Raw genomic sequence first — 19,880 nt, 5'->3', positions numbered from 1 at the left:
TCTAAAGTAGACCCTCAGAAACATCTGATAAAAAAAGATAGATTATAGTATATAAAAAAGTTTTAAAATTTTTTAAATTAGAAAGTAACTCATTATAAAAAATGAAGCCAGACATATTTTTAAAAAATAAAATGAATATTAATAAATTTTAACAGAATATTATTTAAAATTAAATAAGGCATGGAAGCAGCAAAATAGGAAAGTAGTGACTTGTAAACTGAGGAAACTACAAAGTGATGGAAAATATGAAATATAATTTTTTTAAATATGGAGGAAACAGGAATTCAGGAGGAGAGAATAGACAGAATGGAAAAAAAAAAGAGAGAGAAATATTCCAAACATAATGGCTAGGATTTTCCAGAACAGAATTTTTACTTTTGAGCAACATTATACATCTCAAGCAGGATAAATAAAACAAAATCTGCACCTAGAAACATGTTAGGAAAACTACCAGATACCATAGACAAAGGAAATATGGTAAATACCTCTCAAGATTAACCACAGCCTTAAAAAGAAGAAAAATAAACAGAGAGTATAATTTGCTATAGTATCAATAGAAGCCAAAAGATTGTGGAATAACAACCGTAAACTACTGCAGCTAATAAGATTCAACATAGAATTTTATAATCAATCTATCATTCCAAATTGAGGGCAATATAAAAGACATTTTTGGAAAAACAAAAAATGATCATTATGATCAATAGCTTTTATAGAGATATTGTCCAAAGAATGGAATAAAGAAATTAAATGAATAAACAATTAAATAAAGAATTAATAAAGAAATTAGGAATGAAGAAATTTAAACCAGAAAGAAGAATTTGGATGAATATACAAATGAGTAAATCTAAACAAACCGCGATCCTAAAGAGTAATAATAATATTCAATTTGGGAGAATTTAGTGGAAATTAAACCCTAGACAACAACGACATATGAGGTAGGAGGAAGAATAATCAGAGTGAAAATAGTGTGATATTTTCTTTGGGAGAAGAAAAGTAGAAATATTGTATAACTTTGCATTTTATTAAGTATGTATATTAAAATACTAAATGATTAAAAAATAGAAGATGTAGCTTCCACCCATACAAAAAAAAATAAAAGAGAATTAGTCAAAGCCAAAAAGTATAAACAGCAGCATTATTATCCACAAGTATATGAGATTAAAGAACAAAACTTTAAAGAAGAACCAGTATTCTTAAAGTGATTGAACACATAAAAACTAAAGAGAGGATTTGGCCTCCTGGGTGGTTCAGCGGTTGAGCCTCTGCTTTCAGCTCAGGATGTGATCCTGGGGTCCCGGGATCGAGCTCCATGTCAGGTTCCCTGCATGGAGCCTGCTTCTCCCTCTGCCTGTGTCTCTGCCTCTCTCTCTCTCTGTCTCTCATGAATAAGTAAATTAAATCTTTATAAAAAAACTAAATAGAATATTACTAAACTCAAAAATAAGTCTAAGAAATTATCTACAAACTGGAACCAAGATATCAGAGAAATTACTAAAGAGAAGTTAAGAGATGTTGACGATAGAATGCGGATATCCAACATAAAAATGAATCCAGACAGAGGGAACAGAGGATAAAAGAGAGGCAATAGTTTTTGGAATGGCTTGGAATTTTCCAAAGTTGACAGAAGATACAAAATCTCAGATCCCTCAAGTACAAGCAGGAAAAAAAGAATTAATAGACAACAAATGCACTGTAGGGAAATTGCTGAAAACTTGAGAAATAGGTAAGATCCTAAGAGGAGCAAGATGAAAGGGAAGGTTCTTCCAATTTTTTGTGAAGAGAGTATAATTTTAACATAAAGACTATATAAAGACAATGAAAGAAAGAAAAATGAGGGGCTTATGAACTGGATGGAAAATTCTAAATAAAAAATCTTAGCCCAAAAAAAAAAATTAGCAACCTATTAAGAAATAGATTGAACCCAGGAATGTAAGGTGATTAACTCTGTAACAGCTCCTGTCATGAGTGCACTATGATGGCCACACAGGAGTTGTGTCTTTCCACGGTGTCAGCTTTACTCAGTGATAGAGCAAGGCTAACATAATTAAAAGCAAGTTCAGGAATCCAAACCCAGTGACATTTCACCACGTGATTAGTTTGACTTCTTACAAGGCACACAAAGCAGAGCACAAGACAAGTCACAACCCAAACAAGATAACACAGGGAGTAGTAAGCGAAAGAACCCATGCAAAGTCAGTCTGGTGGGCGCACGGCTGAGATAAGGCCTGGGTCCAGTCCAGGTCAGCTCTGGGCACTTATGCTTGTTATGATCAAGCAACGAAGGACCTCAGTTCTGTTCAGAGATCAATCAGGCAAAGCCTCTGGCGGCAGCTGCCCTTTTGAAGTGGTCAGACATAGAGGGGTCAGTGTCTGAGGAGCCATAGTTTGCTGCGAAAATCCTCTTTTTAAAGGGATTTAATCAGTCTTGGGCTCCTGCAGACCTCCTCTGCTTCTACTTGTTATCAGCTCTGGGGTATGGTCAGCTGGTGCTGGTCTCCACGATATCTGGTAGCTGTGGTGCCCTTAACTGCTGGCGTCATTGCTTGACACAGGTCCCTGCTTGACATGAGTGACTCCATCTTGTTCTCTACAGCGACTAATGTAAATTCACCACAGTGACTTTAAAGGAAAAAAAAACATATAGATATTTCAACAAAAGTAAACAATTTTGATAAAATTCATCACATATGTGGAACTTAATAAAACTACTAGCAAACTAGGAACAGAAGGAAACTTCTCTCCCTAATGAGCGCTATCTACCAAAACCCACTGCAGATAACAAACTCAATTTCAAAACATGATAAGCAATCTAAACATGATAGACAATCCCTTATAATTCAGAAACATTTTAGTCAGCATTGCATTGGAAGATCTTGCCAGTTAAATAAGGTAAAGGAGTTATTAAAAAAAATAGGAAATAGAAGAAGCATTTGGAAATGAAAGAATACTGTCACTATTTCTTAAAAAAAAAGAAAAAGAAAAAGAAAAAGAAAACATTATTGTGAAAACCTACAGATAATTTCAGTGAATAAAAGACATTAGCAAGTTTTTTTTACATAAGCTCAGTATATAGAATCAGTAGTGGTCAATATACTTGAGTGACAAACAAAAAATGTATTTTAAAAAAGATATCATCTACAATAGTAACAAAACCCATAAATTTCCTGAGGATAAATCTGATAAATGAGGTATAATATTTACAGAAAATACAGTAAAGTATTATTCAGAGGCACGTAAAAGTCTTAATTAAGGGCTATAACATGTTTATGAATAGCAATCATGAATAATAAAAATATGACAGTTTCTCCCAAAATTAATCTATAAAATTAACGCAGTTTCAATCCACAGGACTTTTATGGAACCTAACAAGTAAATCCAAAAATGTATATGAAAAAGCAAAGGAACACGATAGAAACTGGAATTGAGAATATGCTTAAAATCATGGGAATATAAATGTAAGTAACAATAAAATACAATTTTAGAATCATCAGATTGACATAAACTACTAGATTAGATAAGATCAAAGTTTTATGAGACGTGAGGAAATGCAAATCATTTATACATTCCTGGCGAGATTGTAAAAAAGCAAGACAATATGCATATACTCTAAACAGTAATTTTTTTTAATGATTTTTATTTATTTACTTGAGAGAGAGCGAGAGAGCACAGACGGAGAGGGAGAAGCAGACTCCTTGCTTAGCAGGGAGCCTGGCTTGGGGTTGGAGCTCAGTCCCAGGACCCCAAGATCATGACCTGAGTCGGAGGCAAACACTTAACCCACTGAGCCACCCAGGCGCCACTACAAAACAAATTATTTCTGGGTTTCTACCCTTGACAACTTCCACATACACATGCAAAGAAATGTGTACAGGATGGTCACTGAGCACTGTGCAACAACAAAACTTTGGAAAAATACAACCACCTCCAATAACTGGTTTACTTATGCAGTGGAATGATGTAGATAGTCGTTAAAAAGTTATTGAAGTAAATCTACAGGCATCAATATGGCTAAATCTCAAAAACATAATGTTGGGTAAAAATAGAAGCTGCAGAAACTTCCATGAGTATAACACTGATCTAAAAATGTTCAAATGTAAAGCAAGCAGTATAGGTTTATGCATATAGTAGCTATGTATAGCACATACTGGAATTGCACAGAGCAATTTCAGGGTAGTGGTTGCCTCTGGAAATGGAGGCACGGATAAAAGATGGGGCTGCAGCTGTTGCTGTTTCTTCAAACAAACAAACAAAATACTGATGAAGATTGAAACGAGTACGATAAGATATGAAAAGCTATCTTAGCTCAGTGGTGAGGACATATTTTTGTATGTTCAGAATTTTAAAAATACCCATACCTGTGGATAGAGCTGTGTGTACCTAGATTTTTATTGCAACATGGATTGTAATTACAAAAAAAAAAAAAAAAGGATCAATTGAATATCCTTAGATAGAAAAATAAGTAAATTACAGTATATCATACCCAGGAATGCTGTTAATTGTAAACCTATAGGAATGTGTGTTTGATTGATTGATTGATGGCTCCAGTTCTTTATGCTTCCCATTCGAAGTCAGGGCATTCTTCCCCCACTCCTTGATGCCAGGCTCACCTACAGCACTTGCGCTGGCCAAAGGAACGTTATCAAACATGGCATAACCAGAGGTGAGAAAAAATTCTTATGCACTGTGACTTGCTCTCTTGCTCCTTACCAGAACCATGAGAACATGCCAGAGCCAGCTTGCTGAGGAAATGTGAGGAATACCAGGAGGACAGCTGAGTCAGCACTACGTTGACCATCCTGCACCAACCAGCCCCCTCAGAGCCTACAAATGACTAGAGAGAGATGTCTGAGAGAGTCCTGCTGAGATCAGGTAAGCTAACCCCAGATCAATAAAAATACCCAGGCAATCATAGAGCTGTGGGACAAAAATTACTTTTCACTCCCTTCACCAAAGAGGTAAGTGACAAGGAAAATTATGATTGGAAAGCGACGAAGATAGAATGTTTACAACATCATTTTTGTAATCAGAGTTTTCCCTGATAATTTATCGTTCGGGTAAAAGGATAGAAACAGCATTCTTCACCATTACTTCCCCTTAAATGTCTTCTTCCTTAACTGACTCTAAAGAGAAGTGATTGTGCATTCAGCACTCCGACTACAGCTGGTATCTACGAGTTTACATTTGTCGGTAGTTTACAGTTAGACAGCCTCAGTTTGCATCAGAAACAAATTTATGCAAGGACCAGTTGTTTCCAAAATATAATATTTTAACAAGCAGTTAAAGAGAATTACTAACAGGGTTTTAAAGCAAGTCTAAATGCAGTCTCTTCACATTAAAAATGTAAATGGATTTTACAATTGTAGAATTATAAAATTGGAAGGATCCATAAGAGATTGCTTGGTTCTGACACCTGGCAAATAAGTTAAAGTTTTAAATTAGCATTCATTTTAGGATATACATGAATATGTGCACCTTTATCTCTGCCCTTTATTTTATTAAAATACTATGCTATCCAGAGCAGAGTCGTGATTTGCTTGCCAAACTTTTGCAAAGCAGGTACTTTTTTTAGCAAACAAATAGCAGACATGTTTTTCTGTTTAGGTAAATGTTAATAATAACAGCTGGTTTGGTAATTCAGTTATTCGGCAAAGACACTGTAAACTACTTGAAAAGAAACCATCTGGTTTGCAGTTGTAAAACTGAAACCAATTAAAACATTTAAATGGCATTTTGTTTTTCATTTTAATCTGTAAAAATATATTTTCCAAGCTCTAATTAGTGGGTGATTTTTCTCTATTGCTTTTGTAATATGAATCTGACTCTCAAATAATTTCTAAGTTCAACAAAGGTGTTCCTATAATTGATATTGTACTGGGACATCAGACGAATTAAATGATAAAGAACACAAAAGGTACATGCACACAGACACAAATAATGCAGAAAACAGAATTTCTATATATCAAAGATGATAAAACAAAACGTCCACCACTTCACAAGAATTATTCGGCTAGGTATAGCCTAAGAACCTGATAATTCAGCTAAAGCACTTATATCTGCTTAAAAATGAAAAAGAAAAATTTAGCAAGCAAGCAAGAAAAAAAATAACTCAAAGATTATAATCAGAAATGCACTTTTCTTCCCCCATTTGTTCTCCTTTCAAAATTTATTCGGCGATAGGAACTCTTCACTTTGACTCTGGAATAAAACCCAAGTAGCCCCGTCACTGTTCTTCTCACTTACTTACGGATAATAAAAAGTACTATGATGACTCCAGGTTTCAAAGCTCAGAGTTGGTCTCAGAATGTCCAGGCCCATGTAATAGTCAAAGTATCCAACTTCACTGAAAATTAGAGCTACACCCCATCCTGACGTGGAGCATACAGGCCTGTTCTAAGAAGCCAATAAAGTGGTGAGAGGTACTCATTTGGTATCTCTTTCCCTCTTAACTCTTCTCCTTGGGCCGTCATTCCTACACCACTCTCTCACCAACTGTGGTTATTAAAGCTTCCCTCTAGAGAAGACATGAGAGGAAGGACAAGGGATGAGCTGGAGCAAGAACATTCTTATTTGACCACCATTGTCTTAGGTTGCCATCTATCTCTCAGGCACCGGCGGATGTTTAAAGCTAATACTTTCTCTTCTGGGGAACTTTTATATTTGTTTGGGATGCCCTACCCTCCAAACCTCCCTTTTGAGGCTTCTTTGCCTTCTTGCGGACCTTCCTGTATGCTATCTAATAAACATCTATGAAAAGTCTCTTTCTCAACCATATATGATGAGCACAAAGTGCTGAGGCATCCTTTTCCCCCTACTTGGAGTATAGCAGGACAATCTCAACAGAGGAGCTACATTTCCACTCCCATTGTAGCTAGCCGCTCCCTTGCCCTCCACATTTCTGTGACTCCCTAAGGGCAGGGCCATTGCCCAGTCTCTGAATCATCCTGTTAGAAATCCTCTCTTCACTGTAGATGAAGTGGGAATCCTAATTCTGTTCGAAAAATCCTTTTCACTAATCTCCACACCCTCTGCTCTTTGTTATTTATATTCCCAATGAGAGTAAGAGATTTTGAGCATCAAGAAGCCCTTGTACAGACATTTCCTTTGAAAATGTTCATCTTGGTTTGGCATCTCACTCTAGAATTTCATAGCTCATTACATTCTAATATTTCAATTAAAATTTCACTTTAACATCTGGCCTCAATAGTGGGTTTTTTTTGTTTTGTTTTAATAACCCTTAGCTAAAATAAAAAAGTAATAATCCCTACTTAGAGCAAATATTTAAATGCTATACAGATGAAATATTTCCACCTTCAAATTAATAGAACCATTACAGATATTTGACACCTACTGTAAATCTATTTTTCCATAATCTTGATGATGTTACAGAATAAGTCATAAAAAGTTAATGAAATAAAAATAATTGGGTTCTTTTTGTAGTTGCTATTGCCATTGTTGGCCTGGCATCCCCATCACCCTCCTTTAAAAACAAACAAACAAACAAACAAACAAACAAACAAAACAATCCTATATCTTGACCAGAGAGCCCATCATGAGACCTAGACTGGATAACTCATAATTTGCTTTAATTTTGGCTACATGGATAGGTCCAGGGATGGCTATATGTGTTCAAGTAAGGCAGTCAGAGGTCTCCTCTAGGATTTTTCTGCTAGAGATGATGAGAATCTGTTTCCTTTCTGATCTTGATACTCCAATATAAAGACAACATCAGAATTTCCGGCATCCATGTCCCTAACACCTAGAAAGCACTGATTAGAGGCAGAGAGTTTCTGACATTTGGGGCTGTCTTAGTTCCTGTTACCTTCCTTTAGTGGTCCACCCTGGCATCTTTCCTATAAATCTCCTTTTTAATTTAAGCTGATTTGAGAGCTGCTTCTACCACTTTTAGCCAAACATGGGTAAGATTTTGATGGTTCATTTCTTAAAGTGAATATCATGTGTGGGACCTTAAAATTTTTAAACCCAAATTAAGAGAAGTAAGTGCATTGTAGGGGCAACTATAATACCATTGATATTAAAGTAACTCCAATGGCTGTAAAGCCATAAACAAAGACTAAAAGAAGATAATTTAACATTCAAGGGAATGAGTTGACAATAGCAATAGAAAATGACAAGCATATCTTTTCAATTTCGGGATCTTGTGATGCCTAAGTGGTTTATACTCCTCTTTTTTTTAGGTCCTTTGTGGAGACTAAAGCTAGGTATAGCAAGTTCGAACAGACTAATTAATGGTTAATAAGAGCATTGCTTTCAATTACAAAATATATATAATAGGAAGATAAATATATAAATTTCCCTATCCAACAAAAACAAAAGAGAACATATAGAACATTAATTGCCTAAATCCAAACATTTCTAAATGCATGTATTCGCTTTCCCCTGTTTATTACTCTCCTTATTAAAAAAAAAAAAAAAAAAGACTTGAAGTAACAAGAGACCACTTGGATTCCGAAATTCTAATGACTTGAACACCCCATTCCAAGTGTTTCCAAAATATTTAAGATACCTTGTGTTTATAGAATCTTCTTATGAATGATTTTTATTATTATTTGCTTCTGGCTTCACATACTTTTCATAGAAATTCATTTAATTCCCTCAGAATTTGGAAACACAATATAAGTAATATTGTTTCATTCTACTATTCAACACATTTTAGGTTATGGGCCTGGAAACAGGTTCATGTAGACTGAAGAAAGAGTGTATCAAATCAGTAACTTATCTGCAATCCAGGATTTCAAATTAAATTTTCTAAGTACTTTGAATTAATTAGTTACTCATCACATATTACTTGGGTATCTTAACTATCCCAGGTGATTGTCAAACCCAAGTGTACAATAAAAAGACATTTTCCATATCTTACAAAAGAGGTGCTCGGCCAAACTCATGGCATACATTAAAGTGTGATTGTGTCTCTAATGGAAGTGTGCATGTGTATCTACATAAGTAATAGGATTATAGAAGGAGGAAGACTTAAATTTAGAGTTGAGAAATTGAAGAGAATTTCATAGGGCAGGTACCATTTGACTTGAGAATTGAATTCAATTTTCAGTTTAGGCCTGAAAAATATATACTGGTGTAGAAGTGGCTTTGGTCACCATCCCCCTTTTCAGGGGTCAATATATGAATATTTACACAGTGGGACATAGATACTGGATCCACATTGGACAGGGAGAGTTGAATGCAGAAGGTATGAAACACAGACTGGGCATAAGGCAATTGCCTTTGGAACCAGCTAACGTCTATCTGGACTTTACAAAACACATGGGGCTTCTTAGTGGGAACCTGAAGGCATTGCTTATTTTTTTAATTATATTTTTATGTTAATTGTAAATGGGTATTCTTAAAGTGCCAATCTTTCTAAATCTCCTTCTTAAAAAGAAGACAATAGTTTACCAGAATCTTATCATCATAGTTTTGTTGTTAAATGGAAACAAGTCCACAAATCAATATAATAATTTATCTTTTTGGTTTATATTTTCTCTTTGTAGAGTAGAACATTCAGAACAGAAGAAACTTCGAACTCTATTGTCAAAAAAAAAAAAAGTATCTATTACCTTTCACGTGTTTCTCATAATCCTTTTAACTATCCAGATGATTGTCAAAGCTATTTATACTTAATCAGGGTTTTTCCTTCCTCCCAGCTTGAGTTCTCCTGCTATTGGACCCTAAAGTGAAATGTAAATTTATGGCATCAAAATCCAATCTAGGGCAACCGACTTTTACTGTGGTGGGTCGTGACTTTATGGTGTCACTGTAGCAAATGAGAAAAATTGCAGCAAAAGGGAATATTTGTCCAAATTATTCAAACAGTAGTAAAAATGATCCTCACAGCAATAGAAAAATAAAAGCTAACATAGCTCCTCCTTTATTACACTCCTCGGCTTCTACATTTATAGAAGTATAAAGAAACCTCTTTTAAAAATTAGTACCATGACTTTTTTAAAGACCATGTTCTTAAATGCACACAAATATACACAGCTAGTATGAAAATCACCATGCAATGTCCCCGTTTGATCAGATTAAATATTAAAGTTTGTGAGGAACAGTGAGAGGCCAGAGAGGAGGTGAGTTGATCACATCTTCCAGGGCTTTGAAGCACATTTTTGGCATCTAAAACAAAGACAAACATATTATCCATTGCTGCAGTACTTTGGCACAAATGTGCTTTATGCACAAGGGTCATGTATTTGTATTTTTCTCTATTGTAATGGATTAAGGTTGAATCCCGTAGCGCTATAATATTTGTATTTACAAATAGAAACCATATTTATGCTGAATGCATTTGTAACTAAGTGTACAATTCACAGCTTTATCGCTTGTTTTATGAGTCCATTTGGCTTGGCACAGAAAAAAATAATTAATCAAGTCTGTAGATTTCAGGGCCTGGTCTTTATTTATGCAGAAACTGCTTATTTATTAACATTAACCATCTCCCATTTGGTCTCAAAGAGACGTATGGTTACATGGAAACAGAATAGCTTTCAGTAGATGATTGCACAACTACAGATGCTTTTTTCCGACACTGTCACAGCTGAGGAGGTCCAACCAAATGAAAAACAGCTCTGATGAAGTGAGAAACAGAGAAGCGGTACCATGCAAACGTTATGACATAATAAAATGCAGGCCAGCACACGTTTTTTTTTTTTTTTACTCTCTTTATTAAATTTATGTGAATCAAGAGGAATGGGTGAAAAGCATATTTACTGATGATAAAAGTGATTCTCTGGATAATTTCAGTCATCTCATTTAAAACTTCTTCTTAAAAAAAAAAAAAAAAAAAAAAACTTCTTCTTTATAAGTTTCTAGTTTTCCCCATTTCCTTTTAGCTCTCTGTCATCTACTCTAAAGTTAGACTTTTTGGATTTAATAAAGAAATAGAATTTGCAGGTGGTATGTGCCTGAACAGACAGCCTAATATCAAGTGATATTACAAAACACTTAAATGAAAATTAGTAGGCTGTCCTCACTAATCCTATTCTGTAAAATATTTTCAGATGATTCATCTTAACTTGTTTCGACAGCCATGTTGGTGTGTGTCTTTCTTGCCCCACTGGGAACAATGCCAGGCAGATAATGCATGAAGTCACGGGACGTGTTATGATGCTATCCCTGAAAGATTTCCAGCCTAAGTTATACTCAACAGCATTATCCTACAGGGAGCCTAGAACCCCAGTGGATTCTTAAAGTACATGCAGATGTGTTTTCTGAATAAGCAGTGCTAGAAATATTGCTTACTCTTCTGGAATGTGCTAATATAGAAACAGATACAAATATTAGAATAAGGAATTGTAAAACATACATAGATGGATTAATCATATTCATTTCTTGCTACCTAAAGTGCTTTTCCCCCATTACTTTGTACATATGCATATATGTATCTGGGTTTGTGTGTCTATGTGTGTGCACGTGTACATATACACAATATATGTATGTCTATATAAAGTTTTGCTGTATGTTGAGTTGTTTTACTTAAAGTAATAATCTCGAAGCATATTTCCTCATATTTAATTAGTGTACCTATCCTGGAATGGAAAATGATTTTTGTTCTTTTCATTTTTGCTATCATTTATTGAACAATTATTTGCCAGGAATCTACGTTAAATGTCTAACACATATCATCTCATTTAATCCTTACAATGACCTTAAAAAATAAGTATTTTTCTGTCTGTTTTACCAAGGAGGAAATTATGCCTCTGAGGAATCAGGGCTTATGTGAGACAATTAGTTAATAAATGGGGAAACCAAAATTCAAATTTGGGCTCAACTCCAGAGCCACTGCTCTTAACCAGTATTTCTTTCAAGTCAGCAAACCAATAACTAACTCAATATATTAGTACAAAAGGGATATAAAAGTGATTCCAATTAAATATGCTTAATTGAAAGATCATAATAAATGAATAAAATATATTCATTCTAACTAAAAGCAGTAGGAGGGAATTTATTGCTCTGCTGTCTCTAGCCTTAAATGTCTCCTTGCTCCCTCACACCAACATCCAAAACTATTTGAGAAAAAAAAAACAAAAAACAAAACAAAACAAAACTATTTGAGAGGAATATAAATCTAACATTGGGTCTGAAATATTTTGACACTTTACATTTCTACACCATTTCTTAAAATACTGTTAATTATTTAAATTCTATCACATTGTCATTTGCTCAAGGTAAAGTCACACAAGAACGTTTTGCATACTGTTCTGTTCCTTCAAGAGATTTCATCACCCTTTTAGTTTCTGTACAGTGAGTTCTATTCTCCTGGCATATATCTCCCCTTCTGCCTTTTTTACTCTCTTCAGAGGTGCTTCCAAAGATAGAAATAATAGGAATAATAGAAATAATAGGAAAGAGCCTATCATCATAAATTTCAGAGACAGCAGGATAATATATTAACAAAGTGTGTTATTTTATTTGGATTTACTGGCCATCTAAAGTGTTATTTCCAGCATACATAACCATTTCTAGTTCTTTTACACAAGGAGTACAAGCTGGCATTTATTTTAATGTAATGAATAAATCCAGAGTCAGCCCTACATATAGGCAAGTAATATTTGAGGCCCCATCTACTGGATTTGTGAAAGTTCCTATCATACCGTTTCATGAGATAACAAAAGTAGGGATGGTATCCACCCAGGGTACATAAACAGTTCAGTAAAACATGCTTAGATGCCAACGCAATTGTTTTTGATAGAAGATAGAGCCAATCTCTTTTTCAAAATGTGGGAAATCAGTACTGAATTTTTCAGTCTTTTTCCTCCTTCTACTCCAAGTGAACTGTATAACCCTCTTCTCAGGGACAGAGAGAAATAGTGCAAAGAAGGAGTGTGGTGCAAAGAAAGATAGGAAGCTTAATTTTATAGCAGGTATTTTCTAGCCTAACTGGAGAGTAAAAATCTTTTTATGCTGTAATTCTGCATGTATGTTTTCTATAGTAATCTAGCAACACCAGCAGCATTAGTCACAAAAATACAACTGAATGTAACTGATATTGAGCTGAAGCAAGAGCAAAACAAAAGATTATGAATTCTTTACAGTCACTATAAAATCATGATAAATAGTGTAATCATTCTGACACAGCCTATTCTGAGATACATTGTTGACAACTAAAAGAGAAAAAGCACATGACTTGGAGCCAGAACAATAAATGAAGAACAGGATCTAGACAAGAGCAGGACAGAGTATTCCCATAACACATCTCAGCAAGAGTCTCATCCTTTCATAGTAGTGAGAAATAACAAGTTAATACAAATTTGTACTAACAAAATTACAAATGCATGTACCCTTTGAACTGGTTGCTAATTATGAGATTTGACATCCATACATGATTTATCCACTGCAGTGTTACTACAACAGCAAAAAATTGGAAACAACCCAGATTTTAATCAAAGGGCACTAGTTTTCTAAATGATGCTATATCCTTGCAATAGAATACTATGTAGCTGTAACAGATAATAAGGTATCTCTCCACACATTGTCTTAGTCCACCCGGGCTGCTGTACCAAATTGCCATAGACTAAGCAGCTTAAATAACATAATTTATTTCTCACAGTTCTGGAGGCTGGGAAGGCCAAGACCAAGGTACCAGCAGGGATCCAGTTCTTGGCAAAGGTCCTCTTTGCCAATTCTGGCTTGTAGATAGTCACTTTTTAGCCAAATTCTTACATGATGGAAAGACAGAGAGCTCTGGTCTCATCCTCTTCTTGTAAGGACACAACCCATTATGGAGGCTCCACCCTCATGACCTCATCTAAACATAATTACAACCCAAAAGTCCCACCTTCAAATATCATCACATGGGATTTTAGGGGAAGTGGAGGGGAGACATAACATTCAGTCCATAACAGCACTAGACAAGAAAAGCTTTCTAAGGTCCATTAAGTAAAAAAAAGCACTTTGCAAAACCATTTCATAGAATGCTATGTGTTTAAAAGATGGAGCAAATTAGAATATATATTGATATTTTCTGTAAGTTATATTTTAAAAATTCAGAAATCTTATTATATTGGAAATTGATAAAAGTGTTCATCTGTGGGCAAAGAATGGAAACTCGGAAGATGAATGGAAGTAACTAGCACTTTTTAATATCTGAATAATATGACTGTATTAAGTAAATGCTTTAATTAAAGATCAAAGGGAAAGCCAGTATTGAAATTGGGCCTATGCTTTTGTCAAAAAAATTCAACACTCACTAATGACAAAACTCTAATAAACTGGAACTAAAATTAAAATTCCTTCACCAGATAAAGAACATCTAAAAAACCTTATAGTTATTATACACTTCATGGTGAAAAACAGAATTCTCCTCCCCCACTCCAAGATCAAGAGCAAACCAAGGATATCTTCTCTCATCCCTTCTATTAAACATTATACTGAAAGTCCTATCAAGGAAATCAGGCCAGAGAAAGAAATAAAAGGTATACAGATGTAAATGGAAGAGGCAAACTATCTTCATTCACAAATAAGATTATTGAGTACATATAAATTTATAATGAATCAGCAAAGAAAACTAGGAGAACTAATAAATGAATTTTGGAAGGCTGTAGGATACAATTCATGAAAATATATAAGAATATACAAAATCAACTTTATGAAGATATGCTATCAAAAAACAATTGGAAATTTAAAATCATAAAATACCATTTACAATAGTAGCATAACCATAAAATACCCAGGGATAAGGTTATCAAAAGATAGAAACTACCTGTACTTGAAAATGACAAAATACTGTTAAGAGAAATTAAAGAAGTGTGAAATAAATGGACCAGTATATCCCATTTATTGATAGGAAAGCTTACTATTGTTAAAACGTCAGTTCTGCCCAATTGGTCCATAGATTCCATGTTATTTCAACCAAAATATGGCAAGCTTTTTGTGAAAATTGACATACTGATTTTAAAATTCTCATGTAAGTATAAAGGAACAAGTAGAGCCAAAATAATTTTTAAAAGATGAACAAAGTTAGAAGATTTATACTACCTGATTTCTGTACTTACTATAAAACTGCAATAATACAGTTAGTGTGGTATTAATGTAAGAGCAGACATGTAGATCAAAGAAACAGAAGAATCTAGAAATAAACCCACATATATATGGTCAACTGATTTTTTACAAAAATGCCAAGGCAACACAATGCAGAAAGGGTAATCTTTTCAACAAACAGTAGTGAACAATAGAAGAGCCATATTTTTTTAAAAAAAAACAACTTAGTTCTTGACTCATTTAATATATGAAATTAATCTGCAATGTGTCACAAGCCTAACATAAGAGCTGAAAGTATAAAACATTTAGTAGAAAACAGAAGAAAATCTGCTGTAACAGGATAGGCAAAGATTTCTTAGATTGCACACAAAAAGCAGAACTGTATGACTAAAAAATTGAAAATCAGACTTCATCAAAATTCTAAGTGACATTGCTAAAGGTAAATAAAAATGCAAACCACAGAATAGGAAAAATTCATAATACGTACATCTGATGAAGGGCGTATAACCGCAACACATAAAGACGTCTTCTAACTCAATAACAAGAAAACATATGGAAGTAAAACTGGACAATATGCTTGAACAAAAATTTCACAAAATAAGAAAAATAGCCAAAGTGCATATAAAACAATGCTAAGCATCTTTATTGATCACTGATTGCCTGAAGGCATGGCTGGGGGTATTGAATACAAAGAGGTAAGAGAGAACTGGGGGGAGAACTGGATACGATTTGTGACTTCCACTGGTCACAATTGAGGTGGTGGTTAAACAGGTGTATAAGTATTTGTCAGAACCACCCAACTGTACACTTAAAATCAGTACATTTATGTGAATTGTATCACAAAATTTGATTTTAAGAAACAGCATTACGAAGCAAGGAGGCCCGATGTGAGCAGAGGGAGAAAAAGCAGCCAAGGAGATAAGAAAAACTCCAAGAGAATGTATTAGATACCTCTTGAACACTACTTAAAATACTCTTGGCCACACGTCCAACCATAGCCACACAGCAGTGACCAGACCTGTGTGGTCTATGACCAGCTTTGCACACTTGCAGCCTGACAGCTTGTCCTGTCACCTCAGCCTGTGCTCTGGTTCCATCAGCTCTTGGCTCCTCTGGCATGCTGAACCAGCTCAATACTACGTTTCTCAACCTGAAAATACAGGGAAGTTAATGTTCATGTAGCTCTCCTGACCAACAGGGTAGCAGAGACAATGAACAAATGTAGTCAGTTTCCAAATGCCTTACGTAAACTCCCATAGATAGGACCTCATCTTGGCTTTTTCTCCTTCCTTGTTTCATTCTTCTAGTTCCTTACTGCTTCCTGGGATCATTTCACAATAAACCACTTTCATGCTAGCTTTATTTCAGGCTCTGCTTTCATGGGAACACAGAGTAGGGCATGGTAAGAAGGCAAATAATAATAAAATAATAGCGAAAAAGTATTATGTGTTTACTATGTGCTAGACACTACTTTAAGACTTTAAGATTTCTGCCTATATTATGTTACTTAACATAATATACATTGTACTTAACAGCAACCCAATTTATGTAAGAGAAGACAGAGGCAGGAAAAAAGGTAAGTGGTAGGCAGCAAAGTGGTCAACAATGACAAAGAGTACTAAAAAAATTATGAAATTCAATGAAATTTACAAGTAGGCTATTACTGATGACTTTCATACAAGTGACTTCAGCAAAGTAATGGGAGAAGCTAAATTTGAGGATACTTTTTTAAACCTTAACTGAACATCAATAGCTAATTGTGCAGAAATGTAAACAACACTTGGAGAAACAGTGAGGAATACTGTGCTGGATAAACTTAACAAAGCCTTTATACCCACTCAGATTCTAAATGTTTCTACATTTCTTCGACAGGGTGAATTTGATATCAACTTGAGGATATGAAGTCAAGGAATTTTTTCTGAGATTCTCAAATGTGTGGGTAACACACTGTAAAACAATAATGAACCACGTTGTTGATGTAAGAGAAGAAGTAGGATTGGATACAATAATGGTAAGAGGAAACCCAAATATATTCAAGGCCAACTCTGATGGCCTTTACCTATTTATCATGATGGAACTTTTATACCCCAGAGTGAATTCACCAAAATAATATATTTCATATTTTAGTTTTCTTTGTGCCAATACTGGATTGTATGCTATTATTTCTCCAGAAATGCTAAATAAAAAAGAAGACGAAAAGCATGAACATGAAGTCCAACCAAGGACTATTGATTTGAAAATCTAGCATTTGCCATACTTTTGCTATTCATAGGCCGTATTGTTGGTCATAAGTAAATTAAGACTTCAAATTTGGGGTAAATGAATGTGCATCATGTTTCTAATGAACTTTCAAGGTCATGAATGTTAATCACCTTTTCTCTGCTATGTTATTCAATACAGTGATAAGCCACCCAGTTCAATATGCAAGTTCTAAAAACCCAGCCTCAAAATCCTGGCCCCCTGTTTTGACTCTAATCAATGCAAAGTTCAGATTTGAAAGTTAGCCAGTATGTTCAAATATAAATCCCAATAAGTAAGGCAGTAGTTGATATTCTTAGTAGGCTCATGGCAATTGGTATCCATCTGCCGTCTCTGTTGGCATATCATCCCAGCTTAGTATTCTCAGTGCTGCATCAAGTGCTGTCATTTATCAGGTGTTCAGCACATTAAAGTGAAACTAAACTTGAAAAAATTGAAAGCAAAACTTCATAGGATGTCTGTGCACTCCAGCAATAAAAAGATGTGTTGCAGGAATAAATATGTGCTGGCAACACATCTCTTCTCATATTTCAAGGACAAAATTGGAACCATATTTCCAGGGGGTGCAAACATTGATTGCTATGTGTTCTTATAAACAGAGAACTACAAACAGTACTGTAGTATTCTCTTGATCCTCCTTCACTTTTATGTGAAGTCCAAAAATGTATCAGTTAAAGGAGCTTCTGAATTCAGTTCTGAAAAGAGGAATTCATATGTTAAGAATAGAGGCAGAGCATCCTCCAGGTAAGAGTAAAAACAAACAAAACCACAGTTGTAAAAAACAAAAACAAAACAAAACAAAACAAAAAAACCAAACAGTTGTGTTCAATTTGAAAGATTTAAAACTATTATTCACTAATGGTTATAAAATAAGTGAGCACAAATCAAGAATTATCTCAAAGCTTCATTTAATTGTAGGTTTTGTACTTTCATTTCTCTTCCTCCCTACACTAATGGTTAGCCATGGTCATTTATGTCCCATGCAAGCAAAACACTCAATCCCTCTCCACCTCATTCCATTCAGGAGATTTATCATCACTCACAAGGCATTGCATTATTTAGCTCCTACTATCCTTTGGAGCCTCATCTTTGCCTACTCTCTTTCTTTCTCTAATAAGCCCCAGTTACACTAAATTTCTTTCAGTTCCTCAAATCCACACCCCCCCCCCCCCCATATACACGTCTTTCTGCCTAAGACATTAGCACATGTTACTCTCTCTGCCTGAAAAACCACTTCCCATCAGGGTTCACATGACTAACTTGCATGCATTCCTCAGATTTCAAAGTTAGTGTTTACTCCAGGAAGATGACTGCACACCCCCATCCCATCAACATTGTCCCAAGACTCTAATCAAGTTCTTTCATTGCATCCTTGCTTCTTCTTAGCACTTACAATTAGAGCCAAATATTTAATTTTGAATCTATTTATTTAGTGTTTGGGAGTAGCTTCCTTTTATTTATTTATTTTTTTGGGGGGAGTAGCTTTCTTAAACACTGATCTTGTCTGTCTTGTGGGTCATCAGGTCCTAAATACTAAAATTAGTGCTCTAAATACTTAAGTATATGAATAGTTATTTGGGAGGGAAAGAAGGCAGGCAGACAAGGAGGGAGGGAGGAATAAAGAAATCAGGAAGGGGGAAGGAGAGAAATAGAAAGAGATAAAAAAAGGAAGGGAGGAAGAGAGGGAGAAAGAAATGGAGGAAAGACTAAGTACCTAATGGCTAAGTCCTGTTGTGTAAAACCAGAGGGCAACTCTCCAGTGCTATGTATAGGGATCCAATGGCCAAGTAGAAAATTATGTTTGAAACCTGTCTCAAGAAAGTGTCAAGTTTCAAAAAAAAAAAAAAAAGAAAAGAAAAGAAAAAGAAAAAGAAAAGAAAGAAAGTGTCAAGATTCAAGGGAAAAAAAAACAGAGAAGTGAACTCAAATAGCAGCAAGTGGAAGCATAGAGTGTGATGATGAATTTTATATGACAAATTGGCCAGGGAGATCTAGATTAAACATTATTTCTAGGTGTGTCTGTGAGAGTATTTCAGGATGAGATTGGCACTTAAATTGGTGGACTCAGTAAAGTAGATAGACCTTCCTAATGTGGATGGACATACCCAATCTGTTCAAGGGCCTGAATAGAAAAAGCATAGAAAAGAGGAACCTGCCCTTTTATTTCTTACTGCCTGCTTGCTTGAGTTTTGACATCTCATTTCATCTTGTCTGGCTTCAGACTGGGATATAAACCATTGGCTCCCCTGGTTCTCAAGCCTTTTAACTCAGACTAAATTACACCATTGACTTTCCTGGGTCTTTAGCTTGCAGACAGAAGACTCTGGCACTTCTCAGGATCTGTGATCACATAAGGCAATTCTTCAGAGTAAGTGAATGAATGAACAAATTAATGAATGAATACACACACACACACACACACAGTCATCTTATTGGTTTTGTTTCCCTGGAGAACCTTGACTAATGCATATAGGTATAATCCAGAGATGAGGAGATCAGGGACCAGGGACTGCAAAGAAGTTTTCATATACTGTGTCGGATTTTGTTTGTGTGATAAGCCTGGTCCCCATAAAGGGACCTGCATAAAGTAACTTGAGACCATTTGTTTCTACCAGGATTTTGATTCTGGC

The 19,880-nt window shown here is 35.1% G+C and overlaps 1 long non-coding RNA gene across 2 annotated transcripts in view; it reads left to right on the top strand.

Moving 5' to 3' along the window:
• LOC111096230 overlaps positions 1-19,880 on the top strand; it is a 38,597-nt gene that overhangs the window by 3,060 nt on the left and 15,657 nt on the right. The window contains exons 1-3 of one of the 2 annotated variants that reach the window (XR_005353885.1): positions 3,350-3,455; positions 4,711-4,869; positions 16,864-17,002. This is a non-coding gene — a long non-coding RNA (uncharacterized LOC111096230). Of the gene's footprint in view, positions 1-3,349; positions 3,456-4,710; positions 4,870-16,863; positions 17,003-19,880 lie in introns of those variants that run through there. The other variant, XR_005353887.1, reaches the window with a different exon arrangement.

This window comes from Canis lupus, chromosome 1 (assembly GCF_011100685.1).
Source record: "Canis lupus familiaris isolate Mischka breed German Shepherd chromosome 1, alternate assembly UU_Cfam_GSD_1.0, whole genome shotgun sequence".
NCBI lineage: Eukaryota > Metazoa > Chordata > Mammalia > Carnivora > Canidae > Canis > Canis lupus.
Note: the sequence above shows the minus strand (reverse complement) of the source record. Positions and strands in the feature narration are given on the sequence as shown.